Below are 10,850 nucleotides of genomic sequence, written 5' to 3'. Positions count from 1 at the left end.
CAAATTCACAACTTTTATCCTGTATTGTTACAGTTTTTCAAGACCATAATCTCCAGCTTCTATCTAATATAGGATGCCTTCCAGTGCTTTTATGTTTTTTCATATTTTGTAAAGATTTTGCAGTTGTTACTGTATTAACAGTTCATTGTATTTAATTGAGATCTTGACTTTTCAAAAGAGTCTTCTTTTTTTTTTAAGACAGAGTTTTGCTCTTGTTGCCCAGGCTGGAGTACAGTGGCACGATCTCAGCTCACTGCAACCTCCGCTCCCTGGGGTTCAAGCGATTCTCTTGCCTCAGGCTTCTGAATAGCTGGGATTGCAGGCGCACGCCAACACGACCAGCTAATTTTTGTATTTTTAGTAGAGACGAGGTTTCGCCAAGTTGGCCAGGCTGGTCTCGAACTCCTGACCTCAGGTGATCCACCTGCCTCGGCCTCCCAAACTGCTAGGATTATAGAAATGAGGCACCATGCCTGGCCTGTGAGCCCTCATTTTTTAAAATTATAATTATAGAAACAAAACATGTTTATTGTAGTGAATTTTGAAAACATAGATATACAATGAGAGGAAAATCAGAATTACTTGTAATCTAGCTCCAGATAAGCATTGATAATATTTTATAGTCTACTATCTCTGCAAGGAGATTATTAGATTAGTAATTTTCCACCATAATATTCTTGAAAAGTATTCTGAAGTAATTTCTGAGAATAAATTTAACATTACAAGGTATCAAAACTAGAGACAGTTAAAAAACAGCGAGGAAGTATTATGAGCAATGTAATGCTGAAAAGGAACAACCTAAACAAAATTGCAAAATACCGTGACACAATGTATCAAAGTCTCCAAAATCTGTGCAGAGGAGAATGAATCCATTTTAACCATGTAAGCAACTGTATATGGGTCTAGAGTTTATGAGACAAGTTGAGCTGTAATTACAGATTTGGGGAGTTATCACTAGCTAGATAATACTGAAGAAACAGTGACCATATTCTGTTGGTCCTTGTTGGAGCATTAAAATAATTTTCTCTTTATTCTAAGAGCAATGGAAACCATTGACAGATTAGTTGCAAGGAGTTGATATTATAAGGTTTTCCCTTTGAAAAGCTCACTAACTGCACTGAAAAAAAACCCGATTGGAATAGGGAGAAAAGGTATTGAGGAAAATAAGCTTAATGACTATTCTATAGTTCAGATGAAAACTATGGCAACTTGGACTACAGTGATTTTGATGAAACGAGTAGAAAGATTTATAAAATATTGAGGAATTATATAAAGTGGCCTTACTGACAGATTGATATTTAAGATAAAAAAAAAAAAGCACTTTCTTCCGGCCTAAGTAACTAGCACATGACAGTGCTATTTTCTGAACTAGGGAACTTGCATATCATATATTCACTAATTTTTTTATTAATGCTTACTTGGTGGCCGGGCGCGGTGGCTCAAGCCTGTAATCCCAGCACTTTGGGAGGCCGAGGCGGGCGGATCACGAGGTCAGGAGATCGAGACCATCCTGGCTAACATGGTGAAACCCCGTCTCTACTAAAAATACAAAAAACTAGCCGGGCGTGGTGGCGGGCGCCTGTAGTCCCAGCTACTCGGAGGCTGAGGCAGGAGAATGGCCTGAACCTGGGAGGCGGAGCTGGCAGTGAGCCGAGATCGTGCCACTGCACTCCAGCCTGGGTGACACAGCGCGAGACTCCGTCTCAAAAAAAAAAAAAAAAAAAAAAAAAAATGCTTACTTGGTAAGTGTGTAAGCCTTGAGAGAAAATTAGTTTCTACATTTAAAACCTCTGATTTTAACAATTGCATGACTATCCTGTTTAGATACACAGACTAACCAAGGCACTCCAGTTGTCTACTACTATCATAATACCACTTAAATTACAACTATGAGCAATCATGTTAACATTGTTACTCCTGTCTCACCTCAAATTGTTTCATCCTAAATTGCCAGTATAGCTGCAGCTTCAGGTACACAACTCAGCCTTTTTCTGGGTATCATTTCCTCTACATTTTTAAATTACTTTTAGCATCTTCTGTCACTAAGTGAACATCTTCCTTTAAGTCATCCTTATTGCTGATCTTACAGCCTATCCTAAAACTATTCACCTATTATTAGATGGAATATTATGCCAAGCAATGACCTATTGCTACAAGAGGAGAAAAATGTTATAATACGTATTTGTACCATATACATAATTAATCATACCAAAGACAGAACACAAATAATATTTAGCATAAGACCCTGGACAAATTTATTTTTTTCTTAAAACATTGATAATATTCTTTGATTATTGCTTTGTGTTACATTGACTTTTGTGACACTACCTAATTGCTTTGTTTCATTTATTTTTTAAAAAGTCTTTCATTTTGATAGACATCATATAAACACATTTTACAAAATGCCTACTCCTAGAAGTTAATTCGAGCAGAAAATTTTAAGCTGTAAGACTACAAAGGACAGGTTTTTAGCCCTTAAGATTAAAGATAATCATTTAGCAAAACTTAAATTACAATATGCAAGCAATACTAAGGCTACCCAAATGTGATTCTTTAGGCTACATAACAGTTATTAATTATATTTTACTATATGATACACACCACACCTATGTATTTTAGTGCAACTATAAAGGAAATACTCATTACTTCAAAACATGTTTAGGCAATTACATAAAAAATATTAAAATAGGAGGCTTAGAAGGTGCAAAGTCAAATAAAAGCAAACACTTATTTCTGAGGACTTTAGAGGAAATAAAAGATGTAACAAAATAACCCTGTACAGTGATTTCAGACTATATTTAAACTGAGATTTGTGTAAGGACTAAAACAGATTTTATTCTTTCATTCAACAGTTACTTTCTGAGCGCTTATTATACTATAGAACATTTCACAGCTTATCTGTTGAATTGAGTTTGACCTTCTTAATCTTTTTACTTGAGATAGAAGTCTCTACAAAATCACTTATATTATAAGAGAAAGAAGACTTAACCAGCTCTGTCTATTTACACCCAGAAGACTAGTATTCAGTGCTTAGGAAAAGAGAGGGTGAATGATTTGCAGAGAGAGAGAGGGAGATAAAAAATAAAGTGAATAAAGGAAAGAATGGAGGAAAGAAGGGAAACAAATGAGGAAACAGAAAAAGTAAAAAGATAATAATAATATAACTAAATTATTCTGGAAATGTACCAGAGCAAAAAGCCTGCTCTTCGCCAGTCCCTACCTGTGACAGAATAAAACATTGAAAGAGGAGACAATATTTCTCTTATTTCTCCCTAGACCACTGAGTAGTTTTGGTCGCATGAAGACTCCAGTTTATCTGTTTTGGTGCCCAATGGGAAAAGATAAAAATTGTAATGTTGCCGGATAGAAGTCCTTGGTGCCCAGTAGAAAACAGCAGCTGGCCGGACAGGGACATCTTGCCTGGAGTGTTTGGTGGTATCCAGGGATGCAACAGTCATCAATAGCACTCAGAAGAAACAAAAGTGGCTCCAAAGAGAAAAACAGGATCCAGAAAATACCTTACAATTTAGCAGACACAACAAGACTGCCCACTCCATAATATGTGATCACCCAGTCAATCTGTCAATGAAAATATATAAAACATTCATTGGGGACTCCCAGAAAATTAAAGAGGGAGATGAGTCTTTTCAAACAATACAAGATCCCACATGAGCCAAGTGAAATCTTGACTTTTATTATTAATATAACTTCATGATAGACCTGAATAAATAGATGATCCTGATGGACTCTTAAGGGAAAAGCAGAAGGGAGAGTTTATTTCAATCCTCACACAAGTTCTTGAGAAAGATGTTTATATGTTGGGCTTGCTGTCAACAAAAGAGAAAAGTAGCAGCATCCAGTAACTTTTTCACTGGTTCTAGGGCAAGAAGAGAAGTGGTTTAGCAATAAAGAAAACATGGTGACTCCACTTGGGTCGTGGTAAGAGCATCACTGGGACCACCTCAACTGCTTGATCAGGGGAAGCTGAGGAGTTGAGTCAAGCCTCACAGAATAACCTGAAACAAACAACAGGATGTGCACCAGACATGGAAAGTCTTCCTGTTGAGTTTGGCAGTCTTTTTATGGTGTTTCTCTGTAGTTCCTGTCTTCACAAATGAGTACTTGTGCTTCGCTAATTCATCTTTCCTAAGCAGCACTTATTTATCAATGTCCCAAGTGCAGCTGTATTTCTTAGCGCATCAAAATAGAGTGATACCAAGAACTATCATCACATTTGCAGTCATTTTGGCAGCATTTCTTAATAAGAACTAATTTATTTTTGCTTTTGTAAAACATTGAGTACAAAAATATTCTGACACTTGTTTTTCTGTCTTCACATACCAGTGTAATTATAAATCAATGTTTTAAAACTCTCCTAGGAAGCTGTAACACTGTAAGATAAAACTCTATGAGGGCAGAGATTGTTATCTGCTTTGTTCACTGCTATATCTTTAGAGCCTAAAACCGTGTTTAATGCAGGTTAGATTCTCAATAATTTTTAATTAATCAACACAAGTGATTAAGTTTAAGGTAGAATTTAAGAAGTGCCACCAATTTTTAGAATGAGGACTGTTTATTTTCAGAGTCTGCAAATAGTAGAGGTGAGTATTCCTGGCTTAGGAAGACAGGGATCTCTAAAATAAATCCTGAGGAATAAAGAGGAAATGATTCATTAAGATATGATAAGAAAAAAAAACAGTACATGTAGAAGCCAACAATGTAATCTAAGTCCCTAGTGTTAAAGAGTACATCGTGTGTACAAAGAAGAGCAAGCAATGCAGGGAACTGGAACCTGAAAGAGAGAAGGGAAAAATAACACTGGAAGGGCAGATATGGTTAAGGTCACTGTAAGGTAAATATAGTGCCCTGAATGGCCAGCTGGAGGATGTGAATTTTATTCTCTCAGTGTGTAGAAGCTGCTTTATTTCTGAGCTTGAATGTGAAAATCATATCCAATTCATAGAAAAATTAATCTAGCAGCACTCCAGATTGATGAGGACAGAGATGGAGGCAGAAAGTACAATAGGAACGCATTTCATACCATTAATGGATGATCTGAAAACAAAACCTAATAGGAGGGGATAGTTCCTTCCTATTGAATCCATCTGATTTTAAAGAATGTGAGTTTTTATAGCTTACTTCAAATGAAAAAAAGATTAAAGGAAAAATGCTGTAAAACCAAGGATTGTGGTTTTCTTAGATCATCTGTGAAAACCTGATTCTTTCTTATTCTTAAAGGCCTTTAGGCACTAACTGTAGAATAGTAAAACAAAGACTAAAAATAGCTTTTAGTGTAGAAGATAAAGAGAAAGAAAAAGCCCGATGGCAATAGACTTCAATAATATGAGAAAGGTGTGTTTGGCAGAAAGAGCAAAAAAATTCAAGTAGGAGATGAGAATGCACAGTGTGATGTGATATCTACAAGTGGATTCTGAAAGAAACAGTCCAGGCTAAACAGTGCATAATCCATTAGGATGCCTATATTATGGAAAGAGAGAGTTTAAGAAAAAAGTAAAGTTCAGTTATAGGAATTTGTAATAAGGGCAGTACAGCTTTAACAATTGATTATATAAATCTCAAGCAAATAAGAGGATTCATCTTTCATCTTTCTGCAATTCCCAAGAAGAAACCAAAGGAGCCAAAACATTGAGGTCACAAGAGCAAAAATAAAATACTGATATAAAATGGCTACATCTAGATAGAAAACTATTACCAAAACATGTGAAGTGGAATTAAAGGGCAAAACTAAACTCTCCAACATGGATTTGACTCCCATTTCTTGTGATTTCGCTACTTTAATCTTGACAATGATCTGTCTTCTAGTTGAAATGCTATTTTGGCATTATTTGATGAGACAGCAAGCTCCCCTGCATGAGTCTACTTTCCATAGTTTTGAAGTATAAGTACTGCAATAGGAGTGTAACATCTGACTTAAATACTAAATAATTCTGAACATAATTTTATCTCATACTATTCACTTTTGTTTGAAATTTCAAATGTATGTGTTATTATTTTCTAAAAATCATTTCTCTTGTATAAAGGAGAAATGTCTGAATCTGACTATGTTCCAGCAAATAATATTTTTAACTTTTGTTTTAAACTTTATCCCCAGGCTCCTTCGACTTCACTAGCTGCAAAGAATGAATTGTGTATAAGCAAAAATGAAAAAAGCTGCAGTGTCCAAGGGACTTGGACTTAAACATATTCGAGTTCTAGATTTTATCAGATCCATAAACAATTTTTTTAAAGCAGTCATAATAAAATGTCAGCTGCCGGTAACAACTTCAAGTTTTATCGTCTTCAGGAGTTGCCTCAATTCAGTTTGGCTCATTCTTGGAAGCCTCATCAGAATTCTCCACAGGATCTGAAACTTCATCATTATTATCCTCTCCAGTAGCAAGTGGTGCTTTTCCTCCCACAGGCTGTTTGGGCAGATCTTCAGGCAGTCTCCCTTACCTAGTCAGTCTGTGTGTAACAAGCTGGTTTAGGATGCGGGGTACCATTTCTGTCAGCTGTTTTGTCTCAGCGTGGCCTGCAATGGTGAAAGCCTTCCCTGCCAGAGATGGCCAAACTTTAGGGTTGTTAAAGTGGATCACTGTTACTTGGTTTATAAACATATTCACCTCTTCAATACCAGAGATATTATTTATCCCTAACTTCTTTAAGGAGAACTAAAGTTTTTTCTTATCATCTGTTGTGGCTGTTCTATGAACAATCTTCCTTCCACGATCAGTTCCTTTACACACTTATGCATGCAGTTTGGTGAGTTTTTCTTGGTTCATGATTGCATCTTTCATCTTGTTGGAGCTGACAAGGGTCTAGTTGGGGAATTAGGATGATGCTCCGGGAGTCTGGTAGACCCACTGAAAGTAGACGCATGCATATGGGGATCCAAGAGGGCAGTTAGAGGGTACCAAATATTTTTTAAACTGAATTGATTTTCAGGTAACATTGTACATACATGGTTTATATGTTATATCCTGAGGACTCTCAGGATATAAACACCTCCTATTAGGTCCTACCTCTCAACACCGTTGCATTGGGGATTAAATTTCAACATTAGTTTTGAAGGGTACAAAAACACTCAACCCATAGCAGCCATATACTACGATGTTCTAAGAATTGTTCCTATTTACTTTTCATGAACCATGCTGCTATGATTGAAGGGCAGTAAGGAAAATCGCCATTGTTTAACCACAAAATAAGAGCAGAACATGAGAACCAGCCTCAGACAAGTGAGCTCTGGCTTTTACCTGGAGACTGAGCAGAACACATAATTGAAGCTGTAAGAAACCCAGTCAGGAGAGACATGTTGCCCAGGGAGAAGAACTGGGAAGAAAAGGAGACCTGAAAACCTGAGTATTTACCAAAAAAGAAATTGAGTTAACCTGAAAGTAGTGGCATTTTAAGCAAGTAAATAATTTGAATATGTGTGTTGAATTCTTTTGCATACACTGACACATCTTGCCCCACGCTGGAAAAATATGAACTAATCCAAAACATTGGATTATCAAGACAAACTCACACCATTCAGTTCACACCCAGTAGCATGTTTTAGTAAATAAGTTTAAGTATATGTAAAATCAGCAGTTCCAAGATGGCCGAATAGGAACAGCTCCAGGCTACAGCTCCCAGCATGAGGGACACAGAAGACGGGTGATTTCTGCATTTCCACCTGAGGTACCAGGTTCATCTCTCTGGGGCATGTCAGATAGTGGGTGCAGGACAGTGGGTGCAGTGTACTGAGCAAGAGCTGAAGCAGGGCAAGGCATTGCCTCACCTGGGAAGCACAAGGGGTCAGGGAATTCCCTTTCCTAGCCAAGGGAAACTGTGACACACAGCACCTGGAAAATCAGGTCACTCCCACCCTAATACTGCACTTTTCCAAGGGTCTTAGCAAATGGCACACCAGGAGATTATATCCCGTACCTGGCTCAGAAGTTCCCACACCCACGGGCCTCCCTCATTGCTAGCACAGCAGTCTGAGATCTAACTGCAAGGCGGCAGCAAGGCTGGGGGAGGGGTGCCCGCCATTGCTGAGGCTTAAGTAGGTAAACAAAGTGGCTGGGAAGCTCGAACTGGGTGGAGCCCACCACAGCTCAAGGAGGCCCACCTGCCTCTGTAGACTCCACCTCCAGGGATAGGGCATAGCAGAACAAAAGGCAGCAAAACTCTGCAGATGTAAATGTCCCTGTCTGGCAGCATTCAAGAGAGTAGTGGTTCTCCCAGAACAGAGTTTGAGATCTGAGACCAGACAGACTGCCTCCTCAAGTGGGTCCCTGATCCCTGAGTAGCCTAACCAGAAGGCACCCCCCAGTAGGGGCAGACTGACACCTCACATGGCTGGGTACCTGAGACGAAGCTTCCAGAGGAACGATCAGGCAGCAACATTTGCTGTTCAGCAATATTCACTCTTCTGCAGCCTCCGCTGATGATACCCAGGCAAATAGGGTCTGGAGTGGACCACCAGCAAACTCCAACAGAGCTGCAGCTGAGGGTCCTGACTGTTAGAAGGAAAACTAACAAACAGAAAGGACATCCACACCAAAACCCCATCTGTATGTCACCATCAACAAAGACCAAAGGTAGATAAAAGCACAAAGATGGGAAATAAACAGAGCAGAAAAGCTGAAAATTCTAAAAATTAGAGTGCCTCTCCCCCTCCAAAGGAACTCAGCTCCTCGCCAGCAATGGAACAAAGCTGGATGGTGAATGACTTTGACGAGTTGAGAGAAGAAGGCTTCAGACAATCAAACTTCTCCGAGCTAAAGGAGGAAGTTCAAACCCATCACGAAGAAGCTAAAAACCTTGAAAAAAGATTGGACAAATGGCTAACTAGAATAACCAATGTAGAGAAGTCCTTAAATGACCTGATAGAGCTGAAAAGCATGGCACAGGAACTACATGACAAATGCACAAGCTTCAGTAACCGATTCAATCAACTGGAAGAAAGGGTATCGGTGATTGAAGATCAAATGAATGAAATGAAGCGAGAAGAGAAGTTTACAGAAAAAGAGTAAAAAGAAATGAACAAAGCCTCCAAGAAATATGGGACTATGTGAAAAGACCAAATCTACCTCTCATTAGTGTGCCTGAAAGTGACGGGGAGAACGGAAACAAGTTGGAAAACACTCTTCAGGATATTATTCAGGAGAACTTCCACAAACTAGAAAGGCAGGCCAACATTCAAATTCAGGAAATACAGAGAACGCCACAAAGATACTCCTCAAGAAGAGCAACTCCAAGACACATAATTGTCACATTCACCAAAGTTGAAATGAAGGAAAAAACGTTAAGGGCAGCCAGAGAGAAAGGACAGGTTACCCACAAAGGGAAGCCCATCATACAGATATCTCGGCAGAAACTCTACAAGCCAGAAGAGAGTAGGGGCCAGGATTCAACATTCTTAAAGAAAAGAATTTTCAACCCAGAATTTCATATCCAGCCAAAATAAGTTTCATAAGTGAAGGAGAAATAAAATCCTTTACAGACAACCAAATGCTGAGAGATTTTATCACCACCAGGCCTGGCCTACAAGAGCTCCTGAAGGAAGCACTAAACATGGAAAGGAACAACCAGTACCAGCCATTGAAAAACATGCCAAAATGAAAAGACGATCGATGCTAGGAAGAAACTGCATCAACTAACGAGCAAAATAACCAACTAACATCATAATGACAGGATCAAATTCACACATAACAATATTAACCTTAAATGTAAATGGCCTAAATGCTCCAATTAAAAAAAACACAGATTGGCAAATTGGATAAAGAGTCAAGACCCATCAGTGTGCTGTGTTCAGGAGACCCATCTCATGTGCAGAGACACACGTAGGCTCAAAATAAAGGGATGGAGGAAGATCTACCAAGCAAATGGAAAACAAAAAAAAAAAGGCAAGGGTTGCAATCCTAGTATCCGATAAAACAGACTTTAAACCAACAAAGATCAAAAGAGACAAAAAAGGCCATTACATAATAGTGAAGGGATCAATTCAACAGGAAGAGCTAACTATCCTAAATATATATGCACCCAATACAGGAGCACCCAGATTCATGAAACACTCCTTAGTGACTTACAAAGAGACTTAGACTCCCAAACAATAATAATGTTTGGGAGACTTTAACACCCCACTGTCAACATTAGACAGATCAACAAGACAGAAAGTTAACAAGGATATACAGGAATTGAACTCAGCTCTGCACCAAGATGACCTAATAGATATCTACAGAACTCGCCACCTCAAATCCACAGAATATACATTCTTCTCAGCACCACATCGCACCTATTCCAAAATTGACCACATAGTTGGAAGTAAAGCACTCCTCAGCAAATGTAAAAGAACAGAAATTATAACAAACTGTATCTCAGACCACAGTGCAATCAAACTAGAACTCAGGCTTAAGAAAGTCACTCAAAACCGCTCAACTACATGGAAACTGAACAACCTGAATGACTACTGGGTACATAACGAAATGAAGACAGCAGTAAAGATGTTCTTTGAAACCAATGAGAACAAAGATACAGCATACCAGAATCTCTGGGACACATTTAAAGCAGCGTGTAGAGGGCAATCTATAGCACTAAATGCCCATAAGAGAAAGCAGAAAAGATCTAAAATTGACACCCTAACATCACAATTAAAAGAACTAGAGAAGCAAGAGCAAATACATTCAAAAGCTAGCAGAAGGCAAGAAATAACTAAGATGAGAGCAGAACTGAAGGTGATAGAGACCAAAAAAACACCCTTCAAAAAATTAATGAATCCAGGAACTGGTTTTTTGAAAAGATCAACAAAATGGATAGACCACTAGCAAGACTAATAAAGAAGAAAAGAGAGAAGAATCAAATAA

At 38.4% G+C, this 10,850-nt stretch overlaps 1 pseudogene; it reads right to left on the bottom strand.

Annotated features, from left to right (window-relative positions):
* Window positions 1-1,748: 1,748 nt before the first annotated feature.
* LOC110743754 lies at window positions 1,749-7,671 on the bottom strand (annotated as a pseudogene).
* Window positions 7,672-10,850: the final 3,179 nt, after the last annotated feature.

The sequence above is a fragment of the Papio anubis genome, chromosome 7, assembly GCF_008728515.1.
Source record: "Papio anubis isolate 15944 chromosome 7, Panubis1.0, whole genome shotgun sequence".
NCBI lineage: Eukaryota > Metazoa > Chordata > Mammalia > Primates > Cercopithecidae > Papio > Papio anubis.
This window is presented reverse-complemented; position numbering and strand designations above follow the sequence as displayed.